Below are 14,649 nucleotides of genomic sequence, written 5' to 3'. Positions count from 1 at the left end.
CTGTCGTTGGCGCGTTAATGGAACCCATGAACAATGGGGCCTTATGAAAATATTTAACTTCTGTTAATCATGGATTGATTAAGCTATCAACGTATATTTTCTGTATTGGACTAAAGACACTCAGGGGAAAGTGATGTGTCGATCTGAATGCCAGAGATGTGTTTAATTATAAATGTATCTTTTGGTATTTACATTCAGTTATTTGTACGTAATATATCTCATCAATGTCAGTATAAAAGTTTCAACACAGAGGTCTAGTGGTACAGTGGTAGTGTCCTTAGAAGGTCCAAATTCAAGTCTTACCTGCTGCAGAAATGTGTCATAGATGTCTGAACAGGGTAATATAAAAACATCTAAAAGTTTCAACAGCCATGGCTCATAACATCAAGATTGGTACTTATCAAAAACTGCCGCTGGGTCTAACCTCCTCATTAAATATTTAAGTGACATCTGAACGGGTTCATTGCTGCAGCCTGGCAATCTATTTGGATGGTGTTGTCCTGTACATTACTGAAACATCTCACTCAGGGGGCTTGAGGCTGGATTTGAAAGCCATCCAGCAGTAGAATAAATGATGGAAGGCTGTGTCTGGAACTACAAATTGATCATTATAAACAATTCAGTTGATTTGAGGGTTGAGCCCTCTATGCATTCAGCTGTGCAGTCGTATGTTAAAAAAGGGATGAGCTGGAACCAGCTGAGAGTCACTCTAAATCCACAAAGATTTCTATCTGAGCCACGTTTTCAAAAGGACGAATCAATGCTTATTAAGCTTTGTATAGAAGGAGCCCCGATAGGGATATGAGATACATACGGACACAGATGTTATCCAAAGTGAGTTGCAATATGCGTTGAGATGTTTGTGCCATTGCTTGATGGAATTGAAAAGTAAGTTTTGCGAAGAACTAGCAACAAATACCTTGCACTATTGTAGCAAAATGTCCCAGGGCCTCACATATTCGGAGTGCTTGTCATATTAGGAGATTTCAGGTGACTAAAAACTCAGACAAAGTGGTGTTATTTAAGGAGTATCAAAAACCAAGTAGTTGGAAGGCTTAGAGACCAAGCTCCTGAATTTAGGGTCTAAGCAGCTGAAGACAGAGATCACTGATGGTGAAGTTAGAGATGCCTGAGAGGCCAGACGTGGAGGAGCATCAATTTCTTGGAGGGTTGTTGCATCAATGCAAGTACAGCTTCGCGCTGACATCTGGATGAGCCTTTGCGGTACTGGGGAATGAAATTTGCTCATGCGTTTCTCTGCAGAATTCGGCTCAACTCCACATTCTAGCTGGGCCAAGTATCATGTTCTGGAGGGCTATCAGTGCCAGCCATCTGGGCATAAACCCTATCACTACATAGCTAATGGTGCATTCTCCACACCTAATGCTGAATCCCTGAGTGTGCCCTGGCCTATTCCCATTCTTCTTTCCCTCCTCAAACTGGGACAGTTTAGCATTCCCTTTCACAATGGATGGTGAGTTTCTGTATCTCAGAGTTGGTTACAGAATCATGGAGAAGAATAATTACTGAGTGAACATCCAACTTAGTGTACACTTTTTATGCCAGTAACTGTCATGATATTATAATACTGTCATGCCTGGTTATCACATTTTATCATTATTCATTTTTATGCTGCAGTTTTCCCATTGGATAAATCACAGCATTCATTTGTCATTGCCAAGTTTTAGGCCTTGAAATCTGTCCAGAAGCTATTGATTTCCAATGAGAACAGAATACACTTTTTACATAGTATCAGAGATAATGGGAACTGCAGATGCTGGAGATTCCAAGATAATAAAATGTGAGGCTGGATGAACACAGCAGGCCAAGCAGCATCTCAGGAGCACAAAAGCTGACGTTTCGGGCCGAGACCCTTCATCAGAGAGGGGGATGGGGGGAGGGAACTGGAATAAATAGGGAGAGAGGGGGAGGCGGACCAAAGATGGAGAGTAAAGAAGATAGGTGGAGAGAGTGTAGGTGGGGAGGTAGGGAGGGGATAGGTCAGTCCAGGGAAGACGGACAGGTCAAGGAGGTGGGATGAGGTTAGTAGGTAGCTGGGGGTGCGGCTTGGGGTGGGAGGAAGGGATGGGTGAGAGGAAGAACCGGTTAGGGAGGCAGAGACAGGTTGGACTGGTTTTGGGATGCAGTGGGTGGGGGGGAAGAGCTGGGCTGGTTGTGTGGTGCAGTGGGGGGAGGGGATGAACTGGGCTGGTTTAGGGATGCAGTAGGGGAAGGGGAGATTTTGAAACTGGTGAAGTCCACATTGATACCATATGGCTGCAGGGTTCCCAAGCGGAATATGAGTTGCTGTTCCTGCAACCTTCGGGTGGCATCATTGTGGCAGTGCAGGAGACCCATGATGGACATGTCATCTAGAGAATGGGAGGGGGAGTGGAAATGGTTTGCGACTGGGAGGTGCAGCTGTTTGTTGCGAACTGAGCGGAGGTGTTCTGCAAAGCGGTCCCCAAGCCTCCGCTTGGTTTCCCCAATGTAGAGGAAGCCGCACCGGGTACAGTGGATGCAGTATACCACATTGGCAGATGTGCAGGTGAACCTCTGCTTAATGTGGAATGTCATTCCACATTAAGCAGAGGTTCACCTGCACATCTGCCAATGTGGTATACTGCATCCACTGTACACGGTGCGGCTTCCTCTACATTGGGGGAACCAAGCGGAGGCTTGGGGACCGCTTTGCAGAACACCTCCGCTCAGTTCGCAACAAACAGCTGCACCTCCCAGTCGCAAACCATTTCCACTCCCCCTCCCATTCTCTAGATGACATGTCCATCATGGGTCTCCTGCACTGCCACAATGATGCCACCCGAAGGTTGCAGGAACAGCAACTCATATTCCGCTTGGGAACCCTGCAGCCATATGGTATCAATGTGGACTTCACCAGTTTCAAAATCTCCCCTTCCCCTACTGCATCCCTAAACCAGCCCAGTTCATCCCCTGCCCCCACTGCACCACACAACCAGCCCAGCTCTTCCCCCCCACCCACTGCATCCCAAAACCAGTCCAACCTGTCTCTGCCTCCCTAACCGGTTCTTCCTCTCACCCATCCCTTCCTCCCACCCCAAGCCGTACCCCCAGCTACCTACTAACCTCATCCCACCTCCTTGACCTGTCCGTCTTCCCTGGACTGACCTATCCCCTCCCTACGTCCCCACCTACACTCTCTCCACCTATCTTCTTTACTCTCCATCTTTGGTCCGCCTCCCCCTCTCTCCCTATTTATTCCAGTTCCCTCCCCCCATCCCCCTCTCTGATGAAGGGTCTAGGCCCGAAACGTCAGCTTTTGTGCTCCTGAGATGCTGCTTGGCCTGCCGTGTTCATCCAGCCTCACATTTTATTATCTTAGATTTAACACTTTGTTATTTGCTGTATGTTTTTTTGAGTTGGTGTTTTGATTTTCTCAAGACAAGTAGGAACTGGAGAAGGCTATTCAGCCCCTCATATCTGTTCCACCATTCAATAAGATCATGATTGATTGGGTTGTGGCCTCAGCTCTATTCTCATGCCTGTGCCCCATAAACCTGGACTCTCTTGTTGATCATAAATCTATCTAATTCAGCCTTGAAAACATTTAATTAATTACTTTCATTTGTTTGCATTTCATTTTAATTCTGTTGTCTCTGAGCAAGTAGTGATAAAAAGATATATATATAATATCTTGGTTTTTGGATTTTAAAATAGATGCAGATGGAAGAAGGTCAACTTTGTGAAATTTTAATATCAATGGTGGTCACGTCAACCAGAGCCATCTGGGATGCCTTGGATATACTCTCTATTCCCAGTCCTTCTTATTGCTATTGACGAAAGTATTGATAGGAGATGGGGAAGAATGTTTGTGTTACATCTTTGGCAGAAAAGAGGTTCTGCCTTGATTAGTACTTTTTTCAAAATTCATCTGTGGGATGTGGGTGTCGCTGGCCTGAAACGTCAGCTTTTGTGCTCCTAAGATGCTGCTTGGCCTGCTGTGTTCATCCAGCTCCAGACTTTGTTATCTTGGGTCCAGCATTTATAGCCCATTCCTAGCTGTTCTTGAGAAGGTGAGCTGCCTTTTTGAACCGCTGCAGTCCATCTGCTGAAAGTAGATCTCAGGGAGGATTTTGACCCAGTGACAGTGAAAGAATGGTAATATACTTCCAAGTCAGGACGGTGACTGGCTCAGTAGGGAGCGTGCAGGTGGTGGTGTTCCCATGTATCTGCTGCTTTTGTCCTCCCAGATGGAAGTGATCGCGGGTCTGGAAGGTGCTGCGAAACTTTGGTGAAGTTTTGTAGAACATTTGTAGATAGTACACACTGCTCCTACTGAATGTCAGTGGTGAAGGGAGTGGATACTTGTGGATATGGTGCCTATCAAGTGGGCTGCTTTGTCCTGAATGGTGTCAAGCTTCTTGAATGTTGTTGGAGCTGCAATCACCCAGGCATGTGGGGTGTATTCTATGACCCTCCTGACTTGTGCCTTATAGATGGGCTTTGGGAGTCAGGGGATGAGTTGCTCATTACAGTATCCCTCGCCTCTGGCTTCCTCTTGTAGCCATTGTGTTTATATGGTGAGTCCAGTCGAGTTATTGAGAATAGATTCTGAGAATATCATGTACTTAATGGCTAGTTACATTACATTTGATTCACATAAGAGCCCTTTGTCAGACACAAAAACAGAAGTTTCTGGAAAAGCTCAGCAGATCTGGCAGCATCTGTGAAGAAGAGGCAATGGTTAGCTCCTCCAGGAGCAGTCCATTGTATCCTGATAGGGAGAGCTTATCACATGTTATCAATGAACGCTTGCAGTTGCTAACTTCCTTGGACAGCTGGAATAGTTATACTTGGGGTTTGACAGAGCTTCTTTTGTAGCTATAAGTCTAATTTCTGTGCAGGTTTCAAATGTAATACCAATGAAATGCAATACTCTACTGCTTATTAAAAGAAGCTCATCTGACAATGCATAAAACTGTGAAACAAGCAGCTAAATTTATCTTTGTTATGGAAAGTGCATCTATTCTGTTCCTCTGTGACCGGATTCAGGAAAAATTTAATAGTTAACACAATTATGTATAGCTTGATTTCTGTGCCAATTAAAAGAACTGAACAACGACATGAAACATGATTTAAGTTATTTTATTCTCTTCATAAATTGATTTTCTTCAATTTAATTTTATTCAAATCTTCTCTTCAGAAGTAAATCCTAATTTATTATAGAATCACAGAATTATACAGTACAGACGAGGCCCTTTGGCCCATACTACCAGAGCTACACACTAAATCTATACTAATCTCACTCTCCAGCACTAGGCCTATAAGCCTTGAATACTGTGACATTTCGAGTGCTCACCCAAATACTCCTTAACAATTGTGATCTTCCATTGAGGGCATGGTGGCTCAGTGGTTAACACTGCAGCCTCGCAGCACTGGGGACCCGGGTTCGATTCCGACCTTGGGCGACTGTCTGTGTGGAGTTTGCACATTCTACACATTCTACCCGTGTCTGTGCGGGTTTACTCCCACAGTCCAAAGATGTGCGGGCTAGGTGGATTGGCCATGCTAAATTGCCTGTAGTGTTCAGGGGTGTGTTGGTTATAGGGGGATGGGTCTGGGTGGGATGCTTCAAAGGGCAGTGTGGACTTGTTGGGCTGAAGGGCCTGTTTCCACACTGTAGGGAATCTAATCTATTGATTATGAAATGTAGAAGATTACGGCCAAGGAAATCCATTAATTTGCTGGTCACTTATAATCTTTCCCTGTGGAGGGAGAGTTCTGCCTGGCTCTCTGACTCCCCTGCCCACCCGATAATTCCAATAAAACTCCATGACAGGTTTCTATCCTTACGTCAAGAAATACAAGAATGGGGAAGGATACATTTGGCATCGCATAGTGTCATACAGCGTGGAAACCGACCCTTTGACCCAATCAGTCCATGCCAACCATAATCGCAAACTGAACGAGTTCCACCTGCCTGCCTCTGGCTCATATCCCTCCAAGCCTTTCCTATTCATGCACTTAACCAGATGTCTTTTAAATATTGTAATTGTGCCCACATCCACCACTTCCTCAGGAAGCTCATTTCACACACCAACCAGAGCCTGTGTAAAAGAAATTGCCCTCGTGTTTTTTAAATTTCTCACCTTAAAAATACACCTCCTAGTCTTGAAATCCCCCATCCTAGGGAAAAGACACCATTAACACTATCTATACCCCTCACGATTTTATGCACTTCTAAAAGTCCACAAAGTCCACTGAGATGATTCTTTGCTTACTCACCATCCTGACTTGGAAATATATCGCCGCTCCTTCACCGTCACTGGGCCAAAATCCCGGAATTCCCTCCCTAAGGGCATTGTCGGTCAACCCCACAGCAGATGGACTGCAGCAGTTCAAGAAAGCAGCTCACCACCACCTTCTCAAGGGGGCAACTAGGGACGGGCAATGAATGCTGAGCCCAGCCAGCGACACCGACATCCCACAAATGTGTTTAAAAATAAACAAATCTTGAGGTGTAACTTTAAATGGCTGCCTCTATTTTTGATTAAAATCCCCAGCACAAAATGAGGCAGAAAGGAAACCAGCCTTCTCTCTGTTAATATCTAACAAGTAATATAAAAAGCAATAAGGTGACTTTTCATTCATTTATGCCAACAGCATTTCACGTTGGCTATGTGAACATGGAAATTAGACACGAGGGCAATTAGACTTGTTTGGTTGCAGGGATGAATGTGCTTTTCTTGTTGCTATGTGTCTCAATCAATCCTTTTTGGATCTGTTACGGGGACTAAATCTATTGCCACTGGGTTAATGAGTACTCTAAAAGACAGAGAGTCCCTGACTACATCGTTAGAATGCTTGAAATTTAGTTGATCTGTTTCTTTTGCCGAGAAGATACAAATCTACCTGCAGTGAGTTACGATGAAATAATTTAAAAAGAAAAACTCTTTCATGTTAAAGTAACAGCATTTCAACCATTCAAAGTAAGGCCCAAGGGTGTTCATGAATATATGTATACACACGCACACAAATTTCATTAATGTTTCATGGTAACTTTAAATTGGAAAATGTCAGTGCCCTACTTATAAAATAAAACCAACTTTGGGTTGCTTTTACCAGTCCTTATTGTTAAAGTGATTATTTTATGACTGCTACACTTTTTTTGTGTTAGTTCCTCATTTATTGGAGAACTTTGTGTGTCTCTCTGGTACATGAAGTTAGTTTAATAGTTGCAGGTTTTCCTGGATGGGAAAAGTTGGCTATCTAAATACCACTCTTGTCAGAGGTTTGACAGGTAGACTCAATGCCAGTGTTATGGTTCTGCAGGGAACAGGAAGATCCCATGGTAAAACATAGTATCATAAAAAACATAGAAGATAGGAGCAGGAGGAGGCTGTTCAAGCCTGCTTCACCATTCTTCACGTTTATTGCAGATCGTCCAACTCATTAGCTCTATCTTGCTTTCTCCCCATAACCTTTGGTCCCATTCGCCTGAAGTACTATATCTAGTTGCCACTTCAATACATCGATAACGAAGCAGTGTGGGGGCTGGAAGGTGCAATACGGATGGTTGCTGAGAAACTCAGCAGTTCCGGGAGCGACTGTGGGATACTGTTAACTTTCTGAGTCCACTTCTTTCGATAAAGCATCATTTTGCACGTTCTTTTTTTATTCAGTTGTGGGACGTGAGCGTTACTGGCTGACCAGCATTGATTGCCCGTCCCAAGAAACTATTGTTCTGTCTCCACAGATGGTGCCAGGCCTGCCAAGCTTCTCTAGTGCTTTCTGCTTTACAAAAGAAAAGGTTCTGTGGTTTAATCACTACTCATGGGCTAACTTATCTGAACAGCAATGATTACAAAGTCCTTTAATCAGACACGGGTGCTCTTACTCTGGGAACGGGAAGAAAAACATCTCAGTGATCCAATCATTCATGAAGCCCAGAAGGAAAAGGAAGAGAATTAACCAGGTCGGACAAAAAGAATGATCTGCCTTATGCAACAAGTTTATGTGATCTTAAATGGACTGCCTGAAAAGGCAGTGCATGCAGCATCACTGAAAACTTTTGGAATGGAATTGGATGAAAATTTGAAGGTGGACTATTTTGCATAGCTTTGGGGGTGAGAGCAAAGGAGTGAAACTATCTGGGCAGCTCCTTCACCGAGGACAGAATGACCTCCTTCTGTGCTGTGCCAATGAATGATTGCATCCGGTAAAAAAACACAGCTTCATTCAGCAAGTGACTTTTTAAAATTTAATTTATTATTGTTACATGCACTGAGATGCAGTGAAAAGCATTTTTTTGCATGCTGACTGGACAAATCATACCTTACATGCGTATATTAGGGCAATAGAACAGAATGCAGAATATAGTGTTACAGCCAAAGAAAAGGTGCCGAGAAAGATCACTCCAGAATATGAGAGATCCATTCATAAGTCTGATAACAGTGGGGAAGAAGCTGTTCTTGAATCTGTTGGTACGTTTGCAAATTTTTGTGCCTTCTGCCCAATGGAAAAGGGTATAACTGGGGTAAGAGGGGTCTCTGACTATGTCAGCTGCATTCCCAAGGCAGTGGGAGGTGTAGATGGAGTCAATGGAAGGGAGGCTGCTTTGTGTGATGGACTGGGCTGCATTCACAACCCTCTGTAATTTCTTGCAGTCTTGGACAAAAGGTCAAATGATTATTAGACATGAGGTACACGTTATGGGAAATATGACAGGAAGGAGGTAAAGGAGGGACACGGGTATCAAGTGGTGAAATCTGACCAAATGTTTGGTTTCCAAAAATGAGATCAGCCTTTTGCATTGTAATAAATATTCCTTACTCTCAATGCGTTTTAATTTTGCACCAGAATCATGATGTGACAGGCAATGGGTTTTCCCATCAGTAGTTTCTCTGAATTATCATTCTGCATGACTCCTCTTAGTTCTGTTGAGTTTTGTGTGTTGTTTCATCACAGTTTCTAGATGGACTATGTAGGCAACATGAATTCTTCAAGACAGCTATGAGTTGTGTTTTTGTTCAAAACCTCATGGAAACACAGAAAATAGGGTTAGGAATAGGCCAGACAGTCCATCGTCCTTCTCCACCATTCAATATGACCATGGTTCATCATCCAATTCATTACCCTGCACCCACCTTCTCTCCACCCCCTTTGATTCCTTTAACCCTAAGAATTATATCTAACTATTTCTTGACAGCTTGCAATGTTTTTGGCTGAACTTCTTTCTGATGCCGAGAATTCCAGATGCTCACTTCTCTCTGGGTGAAGAAACTTCTCCCCATCTCACTCCTAAATGGCCCACCTCCATATCCTCAGACTGTGACCCCTGGTGCTCGACTCCCAGTCATTGGAAAAATCCTTTCTGTGTTTATCCTGATTAGTCCTGTTACAGTTTTATAGATTTTGATGAGAAAGCCCATCATTCTTCTAAACTCCAGTGAATATAATCCCTATCAATCAATCATTAATATCCTTTAGGGAAGGAAACTGCCATCTTTACCTGGTCTGGCCTACATGTGACTCCAGCCCCACAGCAATGTGGTTGACTCTCAACTGCCCTCTGGGCAATGAGGGATGGGCAATAAATGCTGCCTGGTCAGTGATGTCCTCATCCTGTGAATGAAAAAATAACAATGAATAAAAGAGTCTCTGTTCATTCGTCAGCCTGGCCATCCCAGGAGATAGTCTGGCAAAACCTTTGTTGCACTCCCTCCGTAGCCAGAACTTCCCTCTTCCGATATGGTGAACAAAACTGCACGTGCCACTGCAGGGGGAGGCAATGGCCTAGTGGTATTATCGCTGGGCTGTTAACCATGAGTCCCAGATAATGTTCTGGGGACCTGGGTTTGAATCCTGCCACAGCAAAAGGTGGAATTTGAATGTAATAAGTGTCTGGAATTAAGCATCTTTTGCTGACCATTAATGTCCTTGAGTAAAGGAAACTGCAGTTATTACCTGGTCTGGCCTTCATGTGATTCCAGACGACATGGCAATGCGATTGACTCTTAACTGTCCTTGGGCAATTCGGGATGGGTAATAAATGGTGCCTAGCGAGTGATGCCCTCTTCCTGTGAATGAATAGAGAAAAACAAAGGTCTGGTCACACCAGGGCTCTGCACAACTGCAAAATTACAAAGTCCCTGCTCATTCATCCACCAGACCTCCACGAAATTCTTTTAAAATGCGATAATTAAAAAGGGATGTGGATTTTGTGAGTGTAACATGCCTTTTAATATCATGTCTAACTGGTGTGCAACATTTTTTTCTTCGTACGGCTTTTGTTTCCATTCTAATAAAAACAAAATGCTGCTTGTGTTAGCTTTTGTAGAAGCTCAGTTGGGCAAGTGATTTGTGATTACTGAGACTTGCTCAAGAAACCAACATTTTCACTCTCACTGCGATGTTGTAAAGCAAAATTTGGACATGGATAGCAAATATCTCCCTGCATGGTAAGTGTACAGTAAGATGGGATGCATTAAAATCACTTGCCCTAACTATAAATGTTGCAGTTTTATATGTGCTTGCTTAAGACATTGATATATTAATGCTGCACGTGTTCCTTTGACAAAAATTTTGATTAGTAGCTTTTATTAACACCGCTACCAGCTACTTAACTAACCTCTGCTATTGTTCTGTTTCTTTACTTTTTTGCTCATAAAGTTGAGTTGATCAAGGCAAGTATACAAGGTAGAAAGTCATGTTTCATTCTCAAAGACTTGAAGTTGCTCTGTGTAATGCCTTGTGCTGGTTACTGCATTCTTTAAAGTGCTGGTTCATACTTTGGTTTTAATTATTTTTACCTTCCAAAGCAATCTTGAAGCCCTGTTTAGTTCAGTTCAGAGATATCACTTTGAGATGTTGGCCATTCAAAACATTACCCACATACACTCCATTCCAATTCTGCTGTCACTCTTGACTGTGTATGCCCTTTATGGTATTTGGGGCTCAAACTAAAGTGACCATTCTTTTACAGTGCTGTAATGCAGCTGTTAATGTTGGTCAGAAGCAAGTCGCTGCTCATGCGAAGTGAGAATGGCTCTATCTATAATGAAACAACCAATTGTGTGTTGTGAACAAAAACAGAAGTTGGTGGGAAAGCTCAGCAGGTCTGGCAGCATCTGTGAAGAAAGCATCAGAGTTAACGTTTCGGGTCTGGTGAGCCTTCCTCAGGGTGTGGAATGAACTTCCTGAGGAGGTGGTGGATGTAGGTGCAATAACAATGTTTAAAAGACATTTGGATAAGTACACGATTAGGAAAGGCTTGGAGGGATATGTGGCAGGAGAAGGCAGGTGGGAGCAGGCTAGTTTAGTTTGGGATTATGTTTGGATTCACGGTTCTGTTTCTGTCCTGTACAACTGTATGACTCTGTTCGCTGACTATTTTGTGTCATTTTCTGGCTTGCAAGTGGTGTGCTGTAGGGATCAAGACTGGAGTCTCAGCTTTTTATAATTTATATTGATAAGTTTGATGAAGGAACGCAGAAACGGACAGGAAAGTAACATGAAAAATGCTACAAATGAATATAGAATAGATGGGTCAAGTGAATGGGCAACAATCTTTCAACTAACGTGGGAAAACTTGACATGTTCCACATTTGCAAGAAGAATTAAAAGAAAACATTATCTCAATGGTGAGAAATTGCAGAGCTCTGACCTGCTGCAGGATCTGGACATCTGATGCATAAATCACAGAAAGTTACTATACAGGTCCAGCAAGTAATTAGAAAAGCTAATAGAATGGTATCTTTTATTGTGAGTGTAATTGAAGGAAGGTTGTGCTTGAGTTATGGAAGGCAGTAATAAGACTGCTAAAGAGTTCTGTGGTAAATATTGGCCTCTATATTTAAGGAAAGATATTACTGCATTGGAAACAGTTCAGAGAATGTCTGCCAGACTATGAGGGGCAAATAACCACGGGAATTAAAATTATCAAAACAGACAGAGAGAAACATCATGGGCCTCCTGCACTGCCACAATGATGCCACCCGAAGGTTGCAGGAACAGCAACTCATATTCCGCCTGGGAACCCTGCAGCCATATGGTATCAATGTGGACTTCACAAGCTTCAAAATCTCCCCTTCCCCCACCGCATCCCAAAACCAGCCCAGTTCGCCCCCTCCCCCCACTGCACCACACAACCAGCCCAGCTCTTCCCCTCCACCCACTGCATCCCAAAACCAGTCCAGCCTGTCTCTACCTCCTTAACCTGTTCTTCCTCTCACCCATCCCTTCCTCCCACCCCAAGCCGCACCTCCATCTCCTATCTACTAACCTCATCCCACCTCCTTGACCTGTCCGTCTTCCCTGGACTGACCTATCCCCTCCCTACCTCCTCACCTATACTCTCCTCTCCACCTATCTTCTTTTCTCTCCATCTTCAGTCCGCCTCCCCCTCTCTCCCTATTTATTCCAGAGCCCTCACCCCATCCCCCTCTCTGATGAAGGGTCTAGGCCCGAAACATCAGCTTTTGTGCTCCTGAGATGCTGCTGGGCCTGCTGTGTTCATCCAGCCTCACATTTTATTACCTTATTATAGAGAAACATTGACCTTGTCAGCACCATTTTCTCTAAAGATGCTGCCACCACCACCATGCGTCTAACTTCAGGTCACATGCCTTTGATGGTGAGGCAATGGCCTACTGGTATTATCTCTGGACTGTTAATCAAGAGATCCAGTAATGTTCTGGGGACATGGGTTCGAATCCTGCCACGGCAGATGGTGGAATTTGAATTCAATAAAAATCTGGAATTAAGAATCTAATGATGAACGTGAATCCATTGCCGATTGTTGGGAAAAACCCAAATGGTTCACTAATATCCTTTAGGGAAAGAAACTGTCGTCCTTACTCGGTCTGGCCAACACGTGACTGCAGACCCACAACAATGTGATTGACTCATAACTGCCCTCTGGGCAATTTGGGATGGACAATAAATGCTGCGTAGCCAGCGACACCCTCATCCCATGAATGAATAAAAGAAGAAAAGAATAATACGTGGAATTAGCAGGTTGTCCTATGCGGGTAGGTCAGAAATGCTAGGCTTGTATCTGCTGGAGTTTAAGTGACTTGTGTGAAACATCTAAAGTCCTGAAGGGATGTAAAGTGTGCATGTGGAATGGATGTTTCCCCTCATATGCAGAACTAGAGGTATCCATTTCACAATAAGAGATTGCCTGTTCAAGACAGAGTTGAGGAGAATCGTTTTCTCTGATGGGGTAGCGAGTCTTTGGGACTTTCACCCTTCAGTGAAGGAGCAGTGATATATTTCCAAGTCAGGATGGTGTGTGACTTGGAGGGGAAATTGGAGGGGTGTCGATGTTCCCATGTATCTTTTTCCCTTGGTCTTCTAGGTGGGAGCTGTTGCTGTTTTAGAAAGTGATGTTGTAGAAGCTTTGGTGAGTTACTGCACTATAACTTGTACATATTTGTTGCCAAAATGTGTCAGTGATGGAGGGAATCATGGAGATGGATGGGCTACTTTGTCCTGGAAGATTTTCAGTCTCTTGAGAGTTGTTGGAACTGCACTCATCCAGCCAAGTGCAGCGTGTTCCATCATACTTCTGACTCGTATTGATGTTGGTTATGTTATAGAGAAGATTTTACTCACTCTAGATGCCCCAGCCTCTCTCCTGTTATTGTAACCATTGCATTAATGTGTCTTGTCCAGTTATATAATGTTGAGACCCAGAAAGTTGTTGGTGTGGGATTTATCACACGTGAGGGTTCAACAATGATTCTGAAAGAAATAAAGTGAAAGTATTTGCATTTGTATAGCGCCTTTCCGGAAATTCCAAATTAATTTAATGTCAGTGAACTACTCCTGGGGTTTTGTCATTTTTTTTAAGTGCAGGGCACCATAGCATTCAGTTTGCGCAGAGCAAGCTTGTACTCACAGCCGTGTGAAAATGGCAAGATAAAACTTTCAGTGATGTCTTTTTATCAGTGCATATTATCTAGGACAACGGGGGGACCTTTGCTGCTCTTCTTTGCAATTGTGCTTTGGGATCCAGTTTGCCCACCTGACAGAGCAAATATTTACCAATTTCATTCAAAAGATGGCACCTCTGACAATGCAGCGCTCCCTTGCTACCACTCTGGATTGTATATTCAAGTGGAATGGGGCTGGAGCCTATGACCTTCTGACTCATTAGTGAGAGCTTGACTATTTAATACTGAAACATGTCGTCAATGAATGCAATCCTTCTGTCACCTGACACCATCAAATGGATACTTTTAAAAATGGGTGGCTGACTCCTGACCAGGAGTGGGACCACCGGGTGACATTGCTCACTGTTAATGACTGAGATGCAAATGCTGATTGGCAACATGACTATCACAGAAGTGTTACAGTTCAGAAGGAAGCCACGCAGCCCATCATACCTGCACTGGCTCTTCAAAACGAGGATTATTACCTGATGACAATTTCCTTCTTTACCTCCATATCTTGGCACATTCATTCTATCCACATGTAAGACCCTACAACCCATTAGGGAACCCAAGAGACCATCTGTTCAGCAAGGCTGAATGGCTCCCCTTCAGAATTGGACACAGGATATCTGTGGCTGCCCTTCATCATTGGTTTTCTGCATTACCAGTTGTGACCACCAGTCCGTGGTGGTGTTTCCAGTACTATAGAGATGCCAGCCTCTGATTGGCCAGC

At 43.7% G+C, this 14,649-nt stretch overlaps 1 protein-coding gene across 28 annotated transcripts in view; it reads left to right on the top strand.

The window, feature by feature from the left end:
- The window catches only part of nrxn3a (neurexin 3a), a 2,036,587-nt gene that overhangs the window by 873,835 nt on the left and 1,148,103 nt on the right, over window positions 1-14,649 (top strand). The gene's annotated exons all lie outside the window — the stretch shown is intronic.

The sequence above is a fragment of the Stegostoma tigrinum genome, chromosome 10 (assembly GCF_030684315.1).
Source record: "Stegostoma tigrinum isolate sSteTig4 chromosome 10, sSteTig4.hap1, whole genome shotgun sequence".
Lineage (NCBI taxonomy): Eukaryota > Metazoa > Chordata > Chondrichthyes > Orectolobiformes > Stegostomatidae > Stegostoma > Stegostoma tigrinum.
Note: the sequence above shows the minus strand (reverse complement) of the source record. Positions and strands in the feature narration are given on the sequence as shown.